This window comes from Mesoplodon densirostris, chromosome Y, assembly GCF_025265405.1.
Source record: "Mesoplodon densirostris isolate mMesDen1 chromosome Y, mMesDen1 primary haplotype, whole genome shotgun sequence".
Taxonomy (NCBI): domain Eukaryota; kingdom Metazoa; phylum Chordata; class Mammalia; order Artiodactyla; family Ziphiidae; genus Mesoplodon; species Mesoplodon densirostris.
The window spans coordinates 3,634,548-3,659,248 of record NC_082682.1 but is presented as its reverse complement, the minus strand read 5'-3'; positions in this window follow the sequence as shown (position 1 = coordinate 3,659,248).

Genomic DNA, 24,701 nt, shown 5'->3' with positions numbered 1-24,701 from the left:
ACTTGTCATCACAACACCCCATGACGCTCATGATCCCAATTATCCATGGACTTCTCATCACAATGCTCCATGACATTTGTCATTACAAGGCGAAATACACTTTACATCACAAGGCTCCCTGACACTTGTCGTCAGTGTGCTCCTTGAACCCTGTCATGACAAGGCACCATGCCTTTTTCATCACAATGATGCATTCACTTTTCATCACAATGCTCCAAGATCCCGGTCATCACAAGGTTCCATGACGCTTGTCATCACAGTGCTCCATGACACTTGTCATCACAATGCTCCCTGACACTTGTCATCAGTATGCTCCTTTGACACTGTCATGACAAGGCTCCATGCCTTTGTCATCACAATGATCCATGCCCTTTTCATCACAATGCTCCAAGATCCCTGTAATCACAATGCCTCTTGCCATTGTCATCACAAAGCTCCATGATGCATGTCATCAGAATGTTCCATGGACTTCTCATCACAATGCTCCATGCTCTTGTCATCACAATGCTCCAAGACAACTTTAATCACAATGTTCCATGCCCCTTTCCATCAGCTTGCTCCATGAGAATTGTCATCAAAAGACTCCATGGTCATCTCATCACAATGCTCCAGGATATTGTCACCACAATGCTCCATTCCCTTGTGTTCACAATGCTCCAAGAACATTTTCAGCCCAATCCTCCATGACCACTGTCATCACAACGCTCAATGACCCCTGACAACACAATGATCTGTGGCTCTTGTCATCAAAATGCTCCATGACTCTTCTCATCAAAATGGTCCATGCTCTTGTCATCCTAATGCTCTATGACCCCTGTTATCACAATGTTCCATGACACTTGTCATCACAATGCTCCATGCCTTTGTCAGAAAAATGCTACATGACCTTGTCATCACAGTGCTCCATGTTATTCTCATCACAATACTCCATTACCATTGTCATCACAATCTTCCCTGAAAATTGGGATCACATTGCTTCATGCCCTTGTCATCACAATGTTCCATGCTCCTTGAAACCAAAATGATCCATGACCTCTGTCATCACTAGGCTCCAAACCCTTGTGATCACAATGTTCCATAACACACTCATCACAATGCTCCATGATGCCTGTCATCACACTACTCCATGCCCTTGTCATCTCAATGATCCAAGATGTTTGTCATTACAATGCTCAAAACAATTGTCATCTGACAATGTTCCATGACACCTGTCATCACCATGCTACATGCCCATATCATCACAATGCTCCATGAGCCCTGACATCACAATGTTCCATAACACCTGTCATCACAATGCTCCCTGCCCTACTCATCACAATGCACCATGCCCTTGTCATCAAACTGCTCCATGACATTTGTTATCACACAGCTCCATGACCCTTGGCATCACAATGCTCCATGCCATTGTCATCACAATGCTCCCTGAAACATCTCATCATATTGCTCCATGCCCTTGTCATCACAAATCTCCATGACGATTGTCATCACAATTCTCGATGCCCTTCTCATCACAATGCTCCATGCCCATGTCATTACAATCCTCCATGACCCATGTATCACAGTGTTCCGAGCCCTTGTCTTCACAATGCTCCATACCCACTGTCATCACAATAATCCATGAAACTTTATAGACCTATGTTCCGTGCCCTTTTCATCACAATGATCCATTACCCCGTCATAACAATGCTCCATGACCCCTGCCATCATAATATCCCACGGCCTTCTCCTCACAAGGCTCCATGACCCTTGTCATCACAATGCTCCAAGACACCTGTCATCACAATGGTCCATGCCCTTGTCATCACAAAACACCATGACACAAATCATGAGAATGCTCCATGGTCTCCTCATCACAATGCTCCTTGCTCTTGTCATTACAATGCTCCTGGACCCTGTAATCACAATGCTCCATGCCTCTTTCCTTCAGAATGCTCCATTAGACTTGTCATCACAAGGCTCCATGGTCTTCTCATCACAATGCTCCAGGACCTTGTCATCACAATGCTCCATTCCCTTGCTATCAAAAGGATCCATGACCCCTGTCACCACAATACCCCATGAATATTTTCAGCCCAATGCTCCATGACCTTCTCATCACAATGCTCCATGACACCTTTCATCACAGTGATCCATGATCTCTGTCATCACAATGCTAAAGAGAGTTGTCATCACAATGCTCCCTGACACTCGTCATCAGAATGCTCCTTGAAACATGTCATGAAAAGGCTCCAAGCACTTTTCATCACAATGCTCCATGCTCTTGTCATCACAATGCTCCTATACCCCTGTAATCACAATGCTCCAGGCCCCTTTTCATCTCAATGCTCCATTACACCTGTCATCACAATGGACCATGCCCATCATCATAATGCTTCAGGCTATTGTCATCACAAGGAAATCAAAATGATCCATGACCTCTGTCATCACAAAGCTCCTAGACCCCTGTCATCACAATGCTCCATGCCCCTTTTCCTCTCAATGCTCCATGAACCTTGTCATCACAAAGTTGCATTCCCTTGTCAGCACAGTGCTCCATGACCCATGGCATCAAAATGTGACTTGTGCTTGTCATCACAATGCTCCACAGCCTTGTCATCACAATGTTCCATAAACCTTGTCATCACAATGCTCCCTGCTCTTCCCATCACAATGCCCCATGCCCTTGTAATCAAAATGCTCCATAACATTTGGCATCACAATAATCCATGAAACTTGTCAGACCAATGTTCCATGTCCCTTGTCATCACAATTCTCTACATCTTTGTCATCACAATGCTCCATGACACTTCTCATCACAATGTTACATGCTCTTGTCATCACAATTCTCCATGCCCTTGTCGTTACAATCCTACATGACCCATGTATCACAGTGTTCCGTGCCCTTGTCATCACAATGCTCCATGCCCACTCTCATCCCAATAATCCATGAAACTTTTCAGACCAATGCTCCATGCCCTTGTCATCACAATGCTCCATTGCCACTGTCATAACAATGCTCCATGACCCCAGCCATCACAATGTTCCACGGCCTTCTTATCACAAGGCTCCATAACCCTTGTAATCAAAATGCTCTAAGACCACTGTTACAACAATGCTTCATGCCCTTGTCATCAAAATCTCCATGACACAAGTCATCAGAATGCTCCATGGCCATCTCATCACAATGCTCCATGCCCTTGTCATCACAATGCTCCAAGAACCCTGTAATCACAATGCTCCATGCCCCTTTTCATCTCAATGCTCGAAGAACCTTGTCATCACAATGCAACATGTCCATCATCATATTTCTTCACGCTATTGTAATCAAAATGAAATCAAAATGCTCCATGACATCTGCCATCACAATGCTCTGAACCCTTGGGATCACAATGTTCCATAACACTTTTCATCACAACGCCCCATGACGCTCGTCATCACCATTATCCATGGTCTTCTCATCACAATGCTCCATGACGCATCTCATCAGAATCCTCCATGACCTTCTCATCACAATGCTGCATGCCCTTGTCATCACAAAGCACCAAGACCCTTGTAACTACAATCCTCCATGACCCTTTTCATCTCAATGTTCCATGAACCCTGTCATCACAATGCACCCTGCCCATCATCATAGTGCTTCATGCTATTGTCTTCAGAATGAACTCAAAATGCTCCATGACCTCTGTCATCACAAGGCTCCAATCACTTGTGATCACAATGTTCCATAACACTTGTCCTCACAACGCCCCATGATGCTCGTCATCAAAATTATCCATGGTCTTCTCATCACAATGCTCCATGAGCTTTGGCATCACCATGCTCAATACACTTGTCATCACAATGGTCCCTGACACTTGATGTCAATATGCTCTTGGAACCCTGTCATGGCAAGGCTCCATGCCTTTTTCATCACAATGCTCCATGCCCTATTCATCACAATGCTCCAAGACCACAGTAATCACAATGCTCCATGCCGCTTTTCGTGAGAATGCTCCATGAGACTTGTCATCACATGGCTCCATGGTCTTCTCATTAAATGCTCCAGGACATTGTCATCACAATGCTCCATTCCCTTGTCATCACAATGCTCCATGACACCTCTCATCACAATACTCCATGAACATTTTCAGCCCAATGCTCCATGACCTTATGATCACAATGCTCCATGACCCTTGTCATCACAATGCTCCATGACCACTCTCATCACAACGATCCATGACCCCTGACAACACAATGATCCGTGACTCTTGTCATCAAAATTCTCCATAACACTTGTCAACACAATGATCCTTGGCCGTGTCATCCCAATGCTCCATGAACCCTGTAATCACAATGCTCCGTGATGTTTGTCATCACAGTGCTCCATGACACTTGTCATCAAAATGCTCCATGCCTTTGTCAGCAAAACGCTACATGACCTTTTCATCACAATATTCCATGCGCTTGTCATCACATTCCTCCATTACCATTGTCATCACAATCCTACATGCATCTTGGGATCACATTGCTTCATGCCCTTGTCATCACAAAGATCCATGCTCCTTGAAATCAATATGATCCATGAACTCTGTCATCGCAATGCTCCAAACCCGTGTGATCACAATGTTCCATAAGACTTGTCATCACAACGCTCCATGATGCATGTCATCACCATACTCCATGCCCTTGTCATCTCAATGCTCCATGACCTTTGTCATCACAATACTCAATACACTTGTCATCACAATGCTCCCTGACACTTGTCTTCGGAATGCTCCTTGAATCCTGTCATGAATAGGATCCATGCCTTTTTCATCACAATGCTCGATTCACTTGTCATCACAATGCTCCATTACCCCTGTAATCACAATGCTCCATGCCCCTTTTCATCTCAATGCTCCAAGACCCCTGTAATCACAATGCTGTATGCACTTGTCATCAAGGAGCTCCATGACGCATGTCATCAGTATTCTCCTTGGCCTTCTCATCACAATGCTCCATGCCCTTGTCATCACAATGCTCCAAGACCCCTGTCATAACAATGCTCCATGACACTTTTCATCTCAGTGCTCCATGAACCCTACCACCACAATGCACCATGCCCTTCGTCATAATGCTTCATGATTTTGTCATCACAATGAACTCAAAATGCTCCATGACCTCTGTCATCACAATGCTCCAAACCCTTCTGATCACAATCTTCCATAACACTTGTCATCACAACACCCCATGACGCTCATGATCCCAATTATCCATGGACTTCTCATCACAATGCTCCATGACGTTTGTCATTACAATGCGCAATACACTTTACATCACAATGCTCCCTGACACTTGTCGTCAGTGTGCTCCTTGAACCCTGTCATGACAAGGCACCATGCCTTTTTCATCACAATGATGCATTCACTTTTCATCACAATGCTCCAAGATCCCGGTCATCACAAGGTTCCATGACGCTTGTCATCACAGTGCTCCATGACACTTGTCATCACAATGCTCCCTGACACGTGTCATCAGTATGCTCCTTTGACCCTGTCATGACAAGGCTCCATGCCTTTGTCATCACAATGATCCATGCCCTTTTCATCACAATGCTCCAAGATCCCTGTAATCACAATGCCTCTTTCCATTGTCATCACAAAGCTCCGTGATGCATGTCATCAGAATGTTCCATGGACTTCTCATCACAATGCTCCATGCTCTTGTCATCACAATGCTCCAAGACAACTTTAATCACAATGTTCCATGCCCCTTTCCATCAGCTTGCTCCATGAGAATTGTCATCAAAAGACTCCATGGTCATCTCATCACAATGCTCCAGGATATTGTCACCACAATGCTCCATTCCCTTGTGTTCACAATGCTCCAAGAACATTTTCAGCCCAATCCTCCATGACCACTGTCATCACAACGCTCAATGACCCCTGACAACACAATGATCTGTGGCTGTTGTCATCAAAATGCTCCATGACTCTTCTCATCAAAATGGTCCATGCTCTTGTCATCCTAATGCTCTATGACCCCTGTTATCACAATGTTCCATGACACTTGTCATCACAATGCTCCATGCCTTTGTCAGCAAAATGCTACATGACCTTGTCATCACAGTGTTCCATGTTATTCTCATCACAATACTCCATTACCATTGTCATCACAATCTTCCCTGAAAATTGGGATCACATTGCTTCATGCCCTTGTCATCACAATGTTCCATGCTCCTTGAAACCAAAATGATCCATGACCTCTGTCATCACTAGGCTCCAAACCCTTGTGATCACAATGTTCCATAACACACTCATCAGAATGCTCGATGATGCCTGTCATCACACTACTCCATGCCCTTGTCATCTCAATGATCCAAGATGTTTGTCATTACAATGCTCAAAACAATTGTCATCTGACAATGTTCCATGACACCTGTCATCACCATGCTACATGCCCATATCATCACAATGCTCCATGAGACCTGACCTCACAATGTTCCATAACACCTGTCATCACAATGCTCCCTGCCCTACTCATCACAATGCACCATGCCCTTGTCATCAAACTGCTCCATGACATTTGTTATCACACAGCTCCATGACCCTTGGCATCACAATGCTCCATGCCATTGTCATCACAATGCTCCCTGAAACATCTCATCATATTGCTCCATGTTATTCTCATCACAATACTCCATTACCATTGTCATCACAATCTTCCCTGAAAATTGGGATCACATTGCTTCATGCCCTTGTCATCACAATGTTCCATGCTCCTTGAAACCAAAATGATCCATGACCTCTGTCATCACTAGGCTCCAAACCCTTGTGATCACAATGTTCCATAACACACTCATCAGAATGCTCGATGATGCCTGTCATCACACTACTCCATGCCCTTGTCATCTCAATGATCCAAGATGTTTGTCATTACAATGCTCAAAACAATTGTCATCTGACAATGTTCCATGACACCTGTCATCACCATGCTACATGCCCATATCATCACAATGCTCCATGAGACCTGACCTCACAATGTTCCATAACACCTGTCATCACAATGCTCCCTGCCCTACTCATCACAATGCACCATGCCCTTGTCATCAAACTGCTCCATGACATTTGTTATCACACAGCTCCATGACCCTTGGCATCACAATGCTCCATGCCATTGTCATCACAATGCTCCCTGAAACATCTCATCATATTGCTCCATGCCCTTGTCATCACAAATCTCCATGACGCTTGTCATCACAATTCTCGATGCCCTTCTCATCACAATGCTCCATGCCCATGTCATTACAATCCTCCATGACCCATGTATCACAGTGTTCCGAGCCCTTGTCTTCACAATGCTCCATACCCACTGTCATCACAATAATCCATGCAATTTTATAGACCTATGTTCCGTGCCCTTTTCATCACAATGATCCATTACCCCCGTCATAACAATGCTCCATGACCCCTGCCATCATAATGTCCCACGGCCTTCTCCTCACAAGGCCCCATGACCCTTGTCATCACAATGCTCCAAGACACCTGTAATCACAATGGTCCATGCCCTTGTCATCACAAAACACCATGACACAAATCATGAGAATGCTCCATGGTCTCCTCATCACAATGCTCCTTGCTCTTGTCATTACAATGCTCCTGGACCCTGTAATCACAATGCTCCATGCCTCTTTCCTTCAGAATGCTCCATTAGACTTGTCATCACAAGGCTCCATGGTCTTCTCATCACAATGCTATAGGACCTTGTCATCACAATGCTCCATTCCCTTGCTATCAAAAGGATCCATGACCCCTGTCACCACAATACTCCATGAATATTTTCAGCCCAATGCTCCATGACCTTCTCATCACAATGCTCCATGACACCTGTCATCACAGTGATCCATGATCTCTGTCATCACAATGCTCAAGAGAGTTGTCATCACAATGCTCCCTGACACTCGTCATCAGAATGCTCCTTGAAACATGTCATGAAAAGGCTCCAAGCACTTTTCATCACAATGCTCCATGCTCTTGTCATCACAATGCTCCTATACCCCTGTAATCACAATGCTCCATGCCCCTTTTCATCTCAATGCTCCATTACACCTGTCATCACAATGGACCATGCCCATCATCATAATGCTTCAGGCTATTGTCATCACAAGGAAATCAAAATGATCCATGACCTCTGTCATCACAAAGCTCCTAGACCCCTGTCATCACAATGCTCCATGCCCCTTTTCCTCTCAATGCTCCATGAACCTTGTCATCACAAAGTTGCATGCCCTTGTCAGCACAGTGCTCCATGACCCATGGCATCAAAATGTGACTTGTGCTTGTCATCACAATGCTCCACAGCCTTGTCATCACAATGCTCCATAAACCTTGTCATCACAATGCTCCCTGCTCTTCCCATCACAATGCCCCATGCCCTTGTCATCAAAATGCTCCATGACACTTGTCATCACAATAATCCATGAAACCTGTCAGACCAATGCTCCATGCTCTGGTCATCACAATGCTCCATGTCCCTTGTCATCACAATTCTCTACATCTTTGTCATCACAATGCTCCATGACACTTCTCATCACAATGTTACATGCTCTTGTCATCACAATTCTCCATGCCCTTGTCGTTACAATCCTACATGACCCATGTATCACAGTGTTCCGTGCCCTTGTCATCACAATGCTCCATGCCCACTCTCATCCCAATAATCCATGAAACTTTTCAGACCAATGCTCCATGCCCTTGTCATCACAATGCTCCATTGCCACTGTCATAACAATGCTCCATGACCCCAGCCATCACAATGTTCCACGGCCTTCTTATCACAAGGCTCCATAACCCTTGTAATCAAAATGCTCTAAGACCACTGTTACAACAATGCTTCATGCCCTTGTCATCAAAATCTCCATGACACAAGTCATCAGAATGCTCCATGGCCATCTCATCACAATGCTCCATGCCCTTGTCATCACAATGCTCCAAGAACCCTGTAATCACAATGCTCCATGCCCCTTTTCATCTCAATGCTCGAAGAACCTTGTCATCACAATGCAACATGTCCATCATCATATTGCTTCACGCTATTGTAATCAAAATGAAATCAAAATGCTCCATGACATCTGCCATCACAATGCTCTGAACCCTTGGGATCACAATGTTCCATAACACTTTTCATCACAACGCCCCATGACGCTCGTCATCACCATTACCCATGGTCTTCTCATCACAATGCTCCATGCCCTTGTCATCACAAAGCTCCATGACGCATCTCATCAGAATCCTCCATGGCCTTCTCATCACAATGCTGCATGCCCTTGTCATCACAAAGCACCAAGACCCTTGTAACTACAATGCTCCATGCCCCTTTTCATCTCAAGGTTCCATGAACCCTGTCATCACAATGCACCCTGCCCATCATCATAGTGCTTCATGCTATTGTCATCAGAATGAACTCAAAATGCTCCATGACCTCTGTCATCACAAGGCTCCAATCCCTTGTGATCACAATGTTCCATAACACTTGTCCTCACAACGCCCCATGACGCTCGTCATCAAAATTATCCATGGTCTTCTCATCACAATGCTCCATGAGCTTTGGCATCACCATGCTCAATACACTTGTCATCACAATGGTCCCTGACACTTGATGTCAATATGCTCTTGGAACCCTGTCATGGCAAGGCTCCATGCCTTTTTCATCATAATGCTCATGCCCTATTCATCACAATGCTCCAAGACCACAGTAATCACAATGCTCCATGCCGCTTTTCGTGAGAATGCTCCATGAGACTTGTCATCACTTGGCTCCATGGTTTTCTCATTAAATGCTCCAGGACATTGTCATCACAATGCTCCATTCCCTTGTCATCACAATACTCCATGACACCTCTCATCACAATACTCCATGAACATTTTCAGCCCAATGCTCCATGACCTTATGATCACAATGCTCCATGACAATTGTCATCACAATGCTCCATGACCACTCTCATCACAACGATCCATGACCCCTGACAACACAATGATCCGTGACTCTTGTCATTAAAATTCTCCATAACACTTGTCAACACAATGATCCTTGGCCGTGTCATCTCAATGCTCCATGAACCCTGTAATCACAATGTTCCGTGATGTTTGTCATCACAGTGCTCCATGACACTTGTCATCAAAATGCTCCATGCCTTTGTCAGCAAAACGCTACATGCCCTTTTCATCACAATATTCCATGCGCTTGTCATCACATTCCTCCATTACCATTGTCATCACAATCCTACATGCATCTTGGGATCACATTGCTTCATGCCCTTGTCATCACAAAGATCCATGCCCCTTGAAATCAATATGATCCATGAACTCTGTCATCGCAATGCTCCAAACCCGTGTGATCACAATGTTCCATAAGACCTGTCATCACAACGCTCCATGATGCCTGTCATCACCATACTCCATGCCCTTGTCATCTCAATGCTCCATGACCTTTGTCATCACAATACTCAATACACTTGTCATCACAATGCTCCCTGACTCTTGGCTTCGGAATTCTCCTTGAATCCTGTCATGAATAGGATCCATGCCTTTTTCATCACAATGCTCGATTCACTTGTCATCACAATGCTCCATTTCCCCTGTAATCACAATGCTCCATGCCCCTTTTCATCTCAATGCTCCAAGACCCCTGTAATCACAATGCTGTATGCACTTGTCATCAAGGAGCTCCATGACGCATGTCAACAGTATTCTCCTTGGCCTTCTCATCACAATGCTCCATGCCCTTGTCATCACAATGCTCCAAGACCCCTGTCATAACAATGCGCCATGACACTTTCCATCTCAGTGCTCCATGAACCCTATCATCACAATGCACCATGCCCTTCATCATAATGCTTCATGATTTTGTCATCACAATGAACTCAAAATGCTCCATGAACTCTATCATCACAATGCTCCAAAACCTTGTGATCACAATCTTCCATAACACTTGTCATCACAACACCCCATGATGCTCATCATTCCAATTATCCATGGACTTCTCATCACAATGCTCCATGACCTTTGTCATTACAATGTGCAATTCACTTTACATCACAATGCTCCCTGACACTTGTCGTCAGTGTGCTCCTTGAACCCTGTCATGACAAGGCACCATGCCTTTTTCATCACAATCATGCATTCACTTTTCATCACAATGCTCCAAGATCCCGGTTATCACAAGGCTCCATGCCGCTTGTCATCACAGTGCTCCATGACACTTGTCATCACAATGCTCCCTGACACTTGTCGTCAGTATGCTCCTTGAACCCTGTCATGACAAGGCTCCATGCCTTTGTCATCACAATGATCCATGCCCTTTTCATCACAATGCTCCAAGATCCCTGTAATCACAATGCCTCTTGCCATTGTCATCACAAAGCTCCATGATGCATGTCATCAGAATGTTCCATGGACTTCTCATCACAATGCTCCATGCTCTTGTCATCACAATGCTCCAAGACAACTGTAATCACAATGCTCCATGCCCCTTTCCATCAGCTTGCTCCATGAGACTTGTCATCAAAAGACTCCATGGTCATCTCATCACAATGCTCCAGGATATTGTCACCACAATGCTCCATTCCCTTGTGTTAACAATGCTCCAAGAACATTTTCAGGCCAATCATCCATGACCACTGTCATCACAACGCTCAATGACCCCTGACAACACAATGATCTGTGGCTCTTGTCATCAAAATGCTCCATGACTCTTCTTATCAAAATGGTCCATGCTCTTGTCATCCTAATGCTCTATGACCCCTGTTATCACAATGTTCCATGACACTTGTCATCACAATGTTCCATGCCTTTGTCAGCAAAATGCTACATGACCTTGTCATCACAGTGCTCCATGTGATTCTCATCACAATACTCCATTACCATTGTCATCACAATCCTCCCTGAAACTTGGGATCACATTGCTTCATGCCCTTGTCATCACAATGTTCCATGCTCCTTGAAACCAAAATGATCCATGACCTCTGTCATCACTAGGCTCCAAACCCTTGTGATCACAATGTTCCATAACACACTCATCACAATGCTCCATGATGCCTGTCATCACACTACTCCATGCCCTTGTCATCTCAATGATCCAAGATGTTTGTCATTACAATGCTCAAAACAATTGTCATCTGACAATGTTCCATGACACCTGTCATCACCATGCTACATGCCCATATCATCACAATGCTCCATGAGACCTGACCTCACAATGTTCCATAACACCTGTCATCACAATGCTCCCTGCCCTACTCATCACAATGCACCATGCCCTTGTCATCAAACTGCTCCATGACATTTGTTATCACACAGCTCCATGACCCTTGGCATCACAATGCTCCATGCCATTGTCATCACAATGCTCCCTGAAACATCTCATCATATTGCTCCATGCCCTTGTCATCACAAATCTCCATGACGCTTGTCATCACAATTCTCGATGCCCTTCTCATCACAATGCTCCATGCCCATGTCATTACAATCCTCCATGACCCATGTATCACAGTGTTCCGAGCCCTTGTCTTCACAATGCTCCATACCCACTGTCATCACAATAATCCATGCAATTTTATAGACCTATGTTCCGTGCCCTTTTCATCACAATGATCCATTACCCCCGTCATAACAATGCTCCATGACCCCTGCCATCATAATGTCCCACGGCCTTCTCCTCACAAGGCTCCATGACCCTTGTCATCACAATGCTCCAAGACACCTGTAATCACAATGGTCCATGCCCTTGTCATCACAAAACACCATGACACAAATCATGAGAATGCTCCATGGTCTCCTCATCACAATGCTCCTTGCTCTTGTCATTACAATGCTCCTGGACCCTGTAATCACAATGCTCCATGCCTCTTTCCTTCAGAATGCTCCATTAGACTTGTCATCACAAGGCTCCATGGTCTTCTCATCACAATGCTCCAGGACCTTGTCATCACAATGCTCCATTCCCTTGCTATCAAAAGGATCCATGACCCCTGTCACCACAATACTCCATGAATATTTTCAGCCCAATGCTCCATGACCTTCTCATCACAATGCTCCATGACACCTGTCATCACAGTGATCCATGATCTCTGTCATCACAATGCTCAAGAGAGTTGTCATCACAATGCTCCCTGACACTCGTCATCAGAATGCTCCTTGAAACATATCATGAAAAGGCTCCAAGCACTTTTCATCACAATGCTCCATGCTCTTGTCATCACAATGCTCCTATACCCCTGTAATCACAATGCTCCAGGCCCCTTTTCATCTCAATGCTCCATTACACCTGTCATCACAATGGACCATGCCCATCATCATAATGCTTCAGGCTATTGTCATCACAAGGAAATCAAAATGATCCATGACCTCTGTCATCACAAAGCTCCTAGACCCCTGTCATCACAATGCTCCATGCCCCTTTTCATCTCAATGCTCCATGAACCTTGTCATCACAAAGTTGCATGCCCTTGTCAGTACAGTGCTCCATGACCCATGGCATCAAAATGTGACTTGTGCTTGTCATCACAATGCTCCACAGCCTTGTCATCACAATGTTCCATAAACCTTGTCATCACAATGCTCCCTGCTCTTCCCATCACAATGCCCCATGCCCTTGTAATCAAAATGCTCCATAACATTTGGCATCACAATAATCCATGAAACTTGTCAGACCAATGCTCCATGTCCCTTGTCATCACAATTCTCTACATCTTTGTCATCACAATGCTCCATGACACTTCTCATCACAATGTTACATGCTCTTGTCATCACAATTCTCCATGCCCTTGTCGTTACAATCCTACATGACCCATGTATCACAGTGTTCCGTGCCCTTGTCATCACAATGCTCCATGCCCACTCTCATCCCAATAATCCATGAAACTTTTCAGACCAATGCTCCATGCCCTTGTCATCACAATGCTCCATTGCCACTGTCATAACAATGCTCCATGACCCCAGCCATCACAATGTTCCACGGCCTTCTTATCACAAGGCTCCATAACCCTTGTAATCAAAATGCTCTAAGACCACTTTTACAACAATGCTTCATGCCCTTGTCATCAAAATCTCCATGACACAAGTCATCAGAATGCTCCATGGCCATCTCATCACAATGCTCCATGCCCTTGTCATCACAATGCTCCAAGAACCCTGTAATCACAATGCTCCATGCCCCTTTTCATCTCAATGCTCGAAGAACCTTGTCATCACAATGCAACATGTCCATCATCATATTGCTTCACGCTATTGTAATCAAAATGAAATCAAAATGCTCCATGACATCTGCCATCACAATGCTCTGAACCCTTGGGATCACAATGTTCCATAACACTTTTCATCACAACGCCCCATGACGCTCGTCATCACCATTATCCATGGTCTTCTCATCACAATGCTCCATGCCCTTGTCATCACAAAGCTCCATGACGCATCTCATCAGAATCCTCCATGGCCTTCTCATCACAATGCTGCATGCCCTTGTCATCACAAAGCACCAAGACCCTTGTAACTACAATCCTCCATGACCCTTTTCATCTCAATGTTCCATGAACCCTGTCATCACAATGCACCCTGCCCATCATCATAGTGCTTCATGCTATTGTCATCAGAATGAACTCAAAATGCTCCATGACCTCTGTCATCACAAGGCTCCAATCCCTTGTGATCACAATGTTCCATAACACTTGTCCTCACAACGCCCCATGACGCTCGTCATCAAAATTATCCATGGTCTTCTCATCACAATGCTCCATGAGCTTTGGCATCACCATGCTCAATACACTTGTCATCACAATGGTCCCTGACACTTGATGTCAATATGCTCTTGGAACCCTGTCATGGCAAGGCTCCATGCCTTTTTCATCACAATGCTCCATGCCCTATTCATCACAATGCTCCAAGACCACAGTAATCACAATGCTCCATGCCGCTTTTCGTGAGAATGCTCCATGAGACTTGTCATCACATGGCTCCATGGTCTTCTCAATAAATGCTCCAGGACATTGTCATCACAATGCTCCATTCCCTTGTCATCACAATGCTCCATGACACCTCTCATCACAATACTCCATGAACATTTTCAGCCCAATGCTCCATGACCTTATGATCACAATGCTCCATGACCCTTGTCATCACAATGCTCCATGACCACTCTCATCACAACGATCCATGACCCCTGACAACACAATGATCCGTGACTCTTGTCATCAAAATTCTCCATAACACTTGTCAACACAATGATCCTTGGCCGTGTCATCCCAATGCTCCATGAACCCTGTAATCACAATGCTCCGTGATGTTTGTCATCACAGTGCTCCATGACACTTGTCATCAAAATGCTCCATGCCGGGCCTCCCTGGTGGCGCAGTGGTTGAGAGTCCGCCTGCCGATGCAGGGGATACGGGTTCGTGCCCCGGTCTGGGAGGATCCCATATGCCGCGGAGCGGCTGGGCCCGTGAGCCATGGCCGCTGGGCCTGCGCATCCGGAGCCTGTGCTCCGCAACGGGAGAGGCCACAACAGTGAGAGGCCCGCATACCGCAAAAAGAAAAAAAAAAAAAAAAAAAAAAAAAATGCTCCATGCCTTTGTCAGCAAAACGCTACATGACCTTTTCATCACAATATTCCATGCGCTTGTCATCACATTCCTCCATTACCATTGTCATCACAATCCTACATGCATCTTGGGATCACATTGCTTCATGCCCTTGTCATCACAAAGATCCATGCTCCTTGAAATCAATATGATCCATGAACTCTGTCATCGCAATGCTCCAAACCCGTGTGATCACAATGTTCCATAAGACTTGTCATCACAACGCTCCATGATGCCTGTCATCACCATACTCCATGACCTTGTCATCTCAATGCTCCATGACCTTTGTCATCACAATACTCAATACACTTGTCATCACAATGCTCCCTGACACTTGTCTTCGGAATGCTCCTTGAATCCTGTCATGAATAGGATCCATGCCTTTTTCATCACAATGCTCGATTCACTTGTCATCACAATGCTCCATTACCCCTGTAATCACAATGCTCCATGCCCCTTTTCATCTCAATGCTCCAAGACCCCTGTAATCACAATGCTGTATGCACTTGTCATCAAGGAGCTCCATGACGCATGTCATCAGTATTCTTCTTGGCCTTCTCATCACAATGCTCCATGCCCTTGTCATCGCAATGCTCCAAGACCCCTGTCATAACAATGCGCCATGACACTTTTCATCTCAGTGCTCCATGAACCCTATCATCACAATGCACCATGCCCTTCATCATAATGCTTCATGATGTTGTCATCACAATGAACTCAAAATGCTCCATGACCTCTATCATCACAATGCTCCAAACCCTTGTGATCACAATCTTCCATAACACTTGTCATCACAACACCCCATGACGCTCGTCATCCCAATTATCCATGGACTTCTCATCACAATGCTCCATGTCATTTGTCATTACAATGCGCAATACACTTTACATCACAATGCTCCCTGACACTTGTCGTCAGTGTGCTCCTTGAACCCTGTCATGACAAGGCACCATGCCCTATTCATCACAATGATGCATTCACTTTTCATCACAGTGCTCCAAGATCCCGGTCATCACAAGGCTCCATGACGCTTGTCATCACAGTGCTCCATGACACTTGTCATCACAATGCTCCCTGACACTTGTCATCAGTATGCTCCTTGGACCCTGTCATGACAAGGCTCCATGCCTTTGTCATCACAATGATCCATGCCCTTTTCATCACAATGCTCCAAGATCCCTGTAATCACAATGCCTCTTGCCATTGTCATCACAAAGCTCCATGATGCATGTCATCAGAATGTTCCATGGACTTCTCATTACAATGCTCCATGCTCTTGTCATCACAATGCTCCAAGACAACTGTAATCACAATGCTCCATGCCCATTTCCATCAGCTTGCTCCATGAGACTTGTCATCAAAAGACTCCATGGTCATGTCATCACAATGCTCCAGGATATTGTCACCACAATGCTCCATACCCTTGTGTTCACAATGCTCCAAGAACATTTTCAGCCCAATCCTCCATGACCACTGTCATCACAACGCTCAATGAACCCTGACAACACAATGATCTGTGGCTCTTGTCATCAAAATGCTCCATGACTCTTCTCATCAAAATGGTCCATGCTCTTGTCATCCTAATGCTCTATGACCCCTGTTATCACAATGTTCCATGACACTTGTCATCACAATGCTCCAAGCCTTTGTCAGCAAAATGCTACATGACCTTGTCATCACAGTGCTCCATGTGATTCTCATCACAATACTCCATTACCATTTTCATCACAATCCTCTCTGAAATTTGGGATCACATTGCTTCATGCCCTTGTCATCACAATGTTCCATGCTCCTTGAAATCAAAATGATCCATGACCTCTGTCATCACTAGGCTCCAAAACCTTGTGATCACAATGTTCCATAACACACTCATCACAATGCTCCATGATGCCTGTCATCACACTACTCCATGCCCTTGTCATCTCAATGATCCAAGATGTTTGTCATTACAATGCTCAAAACAATTGTCATCTGACAATGTTCCATGACACCTGTCATCACCATGCTACATGCCCATATCATCACAATGCTCCATGAGCCCTGACATCACAATGTTCCATAACACCTGTCATCACAATGCTCCCTGCCCTACTCATCACAATGCACCATGCCCTTGTCATCAAACTGCTCCATGACATTTGTTATCACACAGCTCCATGACCCTTGGCATCACAATGCTCCATGCCATTGTCATCACAATGCTCCCTGAAACATCTCATCATATTGCTCCATGCCCTTGTCATCACAAATCTCCATGACGATTGTCATCACAATTCTCGATGACCTTCTCATCACAATGCTCCATGCCCATGTCATTACAATCCTCCATGACCCATGTATCACAGTGTTCCGAGCCCTTGTCTTCACAATGCTCCATACCCACTGTCATCACAATAACCCATGAAATTTTATAGACCTATGTTCCGTGCCCTTTTCATCACAATGATCCATTACCCCCGTCATAACAATGCTCCATGACCCCTGCCATCATAATGTCCCACGGCCTTCTCCTCACAAGGCTCCATGACCCTTGTCATCACAATGCTCCAAGACACCTGTCATCACAATGGTCCATGCCGTTGTCATCACAAAACACCATGACACAAATCATGAGAATGCTCCATGGTCTTCTCATCACAATGCTCCTTGCTCTTGTCATTACAATGCTCCAGGACCCTGTAATCACAATGCTCCATGCCTCTTTCCTTCAGAATGCTCCATTAGACTTGTCATCACAAGGCTCCATGGTCTTCTCATTACAATGCTCCAGGACCTTGTCATCACAATGCTCCATTCCCTTGCTATCAAAAGGATCCATGACCCCTGTCACCACAGTACTCCATGAATATTTTCAGCCCAATGCTCCATGACCTTCTCATCACAATGCTCCATGACACCTGTCATCACAGTGATCCATGATCTCTGTCATCACAATGCTCCCTGACACTCGTCATCAGAATGCTCCTTGAAACATGTCATGAAAAGGCTCCAAGCACTTTTCATCACAATGCTCCATGCTCTTTTCATCACAATGCTCCTATACCCCTGTAATCACAATGCTCCATGCCCCTTTTCATCTCAATGCTCCATTACACCTGTCATCACAGTGGACCATGCCCATCATCATAATGCTTCAGGCTATTGTCATCACAAGGAAATCAAAATGATCCATGACCTCTGTCATCACAAAGCTCCTAGACCCCTGTCATCACAATGCTCCATGCCCCTTTTCCTCTCAATGCTCCATGAACCTTGTCATCACAATGTTGCATGCCCTTGTCAGCACAGTGCTCCATGACCCATGGCATCAAACTGTGACTTGTGCTTGTCATCACAATGCTCCACAGCCTTGTCATCACAATGCTCCATAAACCTTGTCATCACAATGCTCCCTGCTCTTCCCATCACAATGCCCCATGCCCTTGTCATCAAAATGCTCCATGACACTTGTCATCACAATAATCCATGAAACCTGTCAGACCAATGCTCCATGCTCTGGTCATCACAATGCTCCATGTCCCTTGTCATCACAATTCTCTACATCTTTGTCATCACAATGCTCCATGACACTTCTCATCACAATGTTACATGCTCTTGTCATCACAATTCTCCATGCCCTTGTCGTTACAATCCTACATGACCCATGTATCACAGTGTTCCGTGCCCTTGTCATCACAATGCTCCATGCCCACTCTCATCCCAATAATCCATGAAACTTTTCAGACCAATGCTCCATGCCCTTGTCATCACAATGCTCCATTGCCACTGTCATAACAATGCTCCATGACCCCAGCCATCACAATGTTCCACGGCCTTCTTATCACAAGGCTCCATAACCCTTGTAATCAAAATGCTCTAAGACCACTGTTACAACAATGCTTCATGCCCTTGTCATCAAAATCTCCATGACACAAGTCATCAGAATGCTCCATGGCCATCTCATCACAATGCTCCATGCCCTTGTCATCACAATGCTCCAAGAACCCTGTAATCACAATGCTCCATGCCCCTTTTCATCTCAATGCTCGAAGAACCTTGTCATCACAATGCAACATGTCCATCATCATATTGCTTCACGCTATTGTAATCAAAATGAAATCAAAATGCTCCATGACATCTGCCATCACAATGCTCTGAACCCTTGGGATCACAATGTTCCATAATACTTTTCATCACAACGCCCCATGACGCTCGTCATCACCATTATCCATGGTCTTCTCATCACAATGCTCCATGCCCTTGTCATCACAAAGCTCCATGACGCATCTCATCAGAATCCTCCATGGCCTTCTCATCACAATGCTGCATGCCCTTGTCATCACAAAGCACCAAGACCCTTGTAACTACAATCCTCCATGACCCTTTTCATCTCAATGTTCCATGAACCCTGTCATCACAATGCACCCTGCCCATCATCATAGTGCTTCATGCTATTGTCATCAGAATGAACTCAAAATGCTCCATGACCTCTGTCATCACAAGGCTCCAATCACTTGTGATCACAATGTTCCATAACACTTGTCCTCACAACGCCCCATGATGCTCGTCATCAAAATTATCCATGGTCTTCTCATCACAATGCTCCATGAGCTTTGGCATCACCATGCTCAATACACTTGTCATCACAATGGTCCCTGACACTTGATGTCAATATGCTCTTGGAACCCTGTCATGGCAAGGCTCCATGCCTTTTTCATCACAATGCTCCATGCCCTATTCATCACAATGCTCCAAGACCACAGTAATCACAATGCTCCATGCCGCTTTTCGTGAGAATGCTCCATGAGACTTGTCATCACATGGCTCCATGGTCTTCTCATTAAATGCTCCAGGACATTGTCATCACAATGCTCCATTCCCTTGTCATCACAATGCTCCATGACACCTCTCATCACAATACTCCATGAACATTTTCAGCCCAATGCTCCATGACCTTATGATCACAATGCTCCATGACCCTTGTCATCACAATGCTCCATGACCACTCTCATCACAACGATCCATGACCCCTGACAACACAATGATCCGTGACTCTTGTCATCAAAATTCTCCATAACACTTGTCAACACAATGATCCTTGGCCGTGTCATCCCAATGCTCCATGAACCCTGTAATCACAATGCTCCGTGATGTTTGTCATCACAGTGCTCCATGACACTTGTCATCAAAATGCTCCATGCCTTTGTCAGCAAAACGCTACATGACCTTTTCATCACAATATTCCATGCGCTTGTCATCACATTCCTCCATTACCATTGTCATCACAATCCTACATGCATCTTGGGATCACATTGCTTCATGCCCTTGTCATCACAAAGATCCATGCTCCTTGAAATCAATATGATCCATGAACTCTGTCATCGCAATGCTCCAAACCCGTGTGATCACAATGTTCCATAAGACTTGTCATCACAACGCTCCATGATGCATGTCATCACCATACTCCATGCCCTTGTCATCTCAATGCTCCATGACCTTTGTCATCACAATACTCAATACACTTGTCATCACAATGCTCCCTGACACTTGTCTTCGGAATGCTCCTTGAATCCTGTCATGAATAGGATCCATGCCTTTTTCATCACAATGCTCGATTCACTTGTCATCACAATGCTCCATTACCCCTGTAATCACAATGCTCCATGCCCCTTTTCATCTCAATGCTCCAAGACCCCTGTAATCACAATGCTGTATGCACTTGTCATCAAGGAGCTCCATGACGCATGTCATCAGTATTCTCCTTGGCCTTCTCATCACAATGCTCCATGCCCTTGTCATCACAATGCTCCAAGACCCCTGTCATAACAATGCTCCATGACACTTTTCATCTCAGTGCTCCATGAACCCTACCACCACAATGCACCATGCCCTTCGTCATAATGCTTCATGATTTTGTCATCACAATGAACTCAAAATGCTCCATGACCTCTGTCATCACAATGCTCCAAACCCTTCTGATCACAATCTTCCATAACACTTGTCATCACAACACCCCATGACGCTCATGATCCCAATTATCCATGGACTTCTCATCACAATGCTCCATGACGTTTGTCATTACAATGCGCAATACACTTTACATCACAATGCTCCCTGACACTTGTCGTCAGTGTGCTCCTTGAACCCTGTCATGACAAGGCACCATGCCTTTTTCATCACAATGATGCATTCACTTTTCATCACAATGCTCCAAGATCCCGGTCATCACAAGGTTCCATGACGCTTGTCATCACAGTGCTCCATGACACTTGTCATCACAATGCTCCCTGACACTTGTCATCAGTATGCTCCTTTGACCCTGTCATGACAAGGCTCCATGCCTTTGTCATCACAATGATCCATGCCCTTTTCATCACAATGCTCCAAGATCCCTGTAATCACAATGCCTCTTTCCATTGTCATCACAAAGCTCCGTGATGCATGTCATCAGAATGTTCCATGGACTTCTCATCACAATGCTCCATGCTCTTGTCATCACAATGCTCCAAGACAACTTTAATCACAATGTTCCATGCCCCTTTCCATCAACTTGCTCCATGAGAATTGTCATCAAAAGACTCCATGGTCATCTCATCACAATGCTCCAGGATATTGTCACCACAATGCTCAATTCCCTTGTGTTCACAATGCTCCAAGAACATTTTCAGCCCAATCCTCCATGACCACTGTCATCACAATGCTCAATGACCCCTGACAACACAATGATCTGTGGCTCTTGTCATCAAAATGCTCCATGACTCTTCTCATCATAATGGTCCATGCTCTTGTCATCCTAATGCTCTATGACCCCTGTTATCACAATGTTCCATGACACTTGTCATCACAATGCTCCATGCCTTTGTCAGCAAAATGCTACATGACCTTGTCATCACAGTGTTCCATGTTATTCTCATCACAATACTCCATTACCATTGTCATCACAATCTACCCTGAAAATTTGGATCACATTGCTTCATGCCCTTGTCATCACAATGTTCCATGCTCCTTGAAACCAAAATGATCCATGACCTCTGTCATCACTAGGCTCCAAACCCTTGTGATCACAATGTTCCATAACACACTCATCAGAATGCTCGATGATGCCTGTCATCACACTACTCCATGCCCTTGTCATCTCAATGATCCAAGATGTTTGTCATTACAATGCTCAAAACAATTGTCATCTGACAATGTTCCATGACACCTGTCATCACCATGCTACATGCCCATATCATCACAATGCTCCATGAGACCTAACCTCACAATGTTCCATAACACCTGTCATCACAATGCTCCCTGCCCTACTCATCACAATGCACCATGCCCTTGTCATCAAACTGCTCCATGACATTTGTTATCACACAGCTCCATGACCCTTGGCATCACAATGCTCCATGCCATTGTCATCACAATGCTCCCTGAAACATCTCATCATATTGCTCCATGCCCTTGTCATCACAAATCTCCATGACGCTTGTCATCACAATTCTCGATGCCCTTCTCATCACAATGCTCCATGCCCATGTCATTACAATCCTCCATGACCCATGTATCACAGTGTTCCGAGCCCTTGTCTTCACAATGCTCCATACCCACTGTCATCACAATAATCCATGCAATTTTATAGACCTATGTTCCGTGCCCTTTTCATCACAATGATCCATTACCCCCGTCATAACAAGGCTCCATGACCCCTGCCATCATAATGTCCCACGGCCTTCTCCTCACAAGGCTCCATGACCCTTGTCATCACAATGCTCCAAGACACCTGTAATCACAATGGTCCATGCCCTTGTCATCACAAAACACCATGACACAAATCATGAGAATGCTCCATGGTCTCCTCATCACAATGCTCCTTGCTCTTGTCATTACAATGCTCCTGGACCCTGTAATCACAATGCTCCATGCCTCTTTCCTTCAGAATGCTCCATTAGACTTGTCATCACAAGGCTCCATGGTCTTCTCATCACAATGCTATAGGACCTTGTCATCACAATGCTCCATTCCCTTGCTATCAAAAGGATCCATGACCCCTGTCACCACAATACTCCATGAATATTTTCAGCCCAATGCTCCATGACCTTCTCATCACAATGCTCCATGACACCTGTCATCACAGTGATCCATGATCTCTGTCATCACAATGCTCAAGAGAGTTGTCATCACAATGCTCCCTGACACTCGTCATCAGAATGCTCCTTGAAACATGTCATGAAAAGGCTCCAAGCACTTTTCATCACAATGCTCCATGCTCTTGTCATCACAATGCTCCTATACCCCTGTAATCACAATGCTCCATGCCCCTTTTCATCTCAATGCTCCATTACACCTGTCATCACAATGGACCATGCCCATCATCATAATGCTTCAGGCTATTGTCATCACAAGGAAATCAAAATGATCCATGACCTCTGTCATCACAAAGCTCCTAGACCCCTGTCATCACAATGCTCCATGCCCCTTTTCCTCTCAATGCTCCATGAACCTTGTCATCACAAAGTTGCATGCCCTTGTCAGCACAGTGCTCCATGACCCATGGCATCAAACTGTGACTTGTGCTTGTCATCACAATGCTCCACAGCCTTGTCATCACAATGCTCCATAAACCTTGTCATCACAATGCTCCCTGCTCTTCCCATCACAATGCCCCATGTCCTTGTCATCAAAATGCTCCATGACACTTGTCATCACAATAATCCATGAAACCTGTCAGACCAATGCTCCATGCTCTGGTCATCACAATGCTCCATGTCCCTTGTCATCACAATTCTCTACATCTTTGTCATCACAATGCTCCATGACACTTCTCATCACAATGTTACATGCTCTTGTCATCACAATTCTCCATGCCCTTGTCGTTACAATCCTACATGACCCATGTATCACAGTGTTCCGTGCCCTTGTCATCACAATGCTCCATGCCCACTCTCATCCCAATAATCCATGAAACTTTTCAGACCAATGCTCCATGCCCTTGTCATCACAATGCTCCATTGCCACTGTCATAACAATGCTCCATGACCCCAGCCATCACAATGTTCCACGGCCTTCTTATCACAAGGCTCCATAACCCTTGTAATCAAAATGCTCTAAGACCACTGTTACAACAATGCTTCATGCCCTTGTCATCAAAATCTCCATGACACAAGTC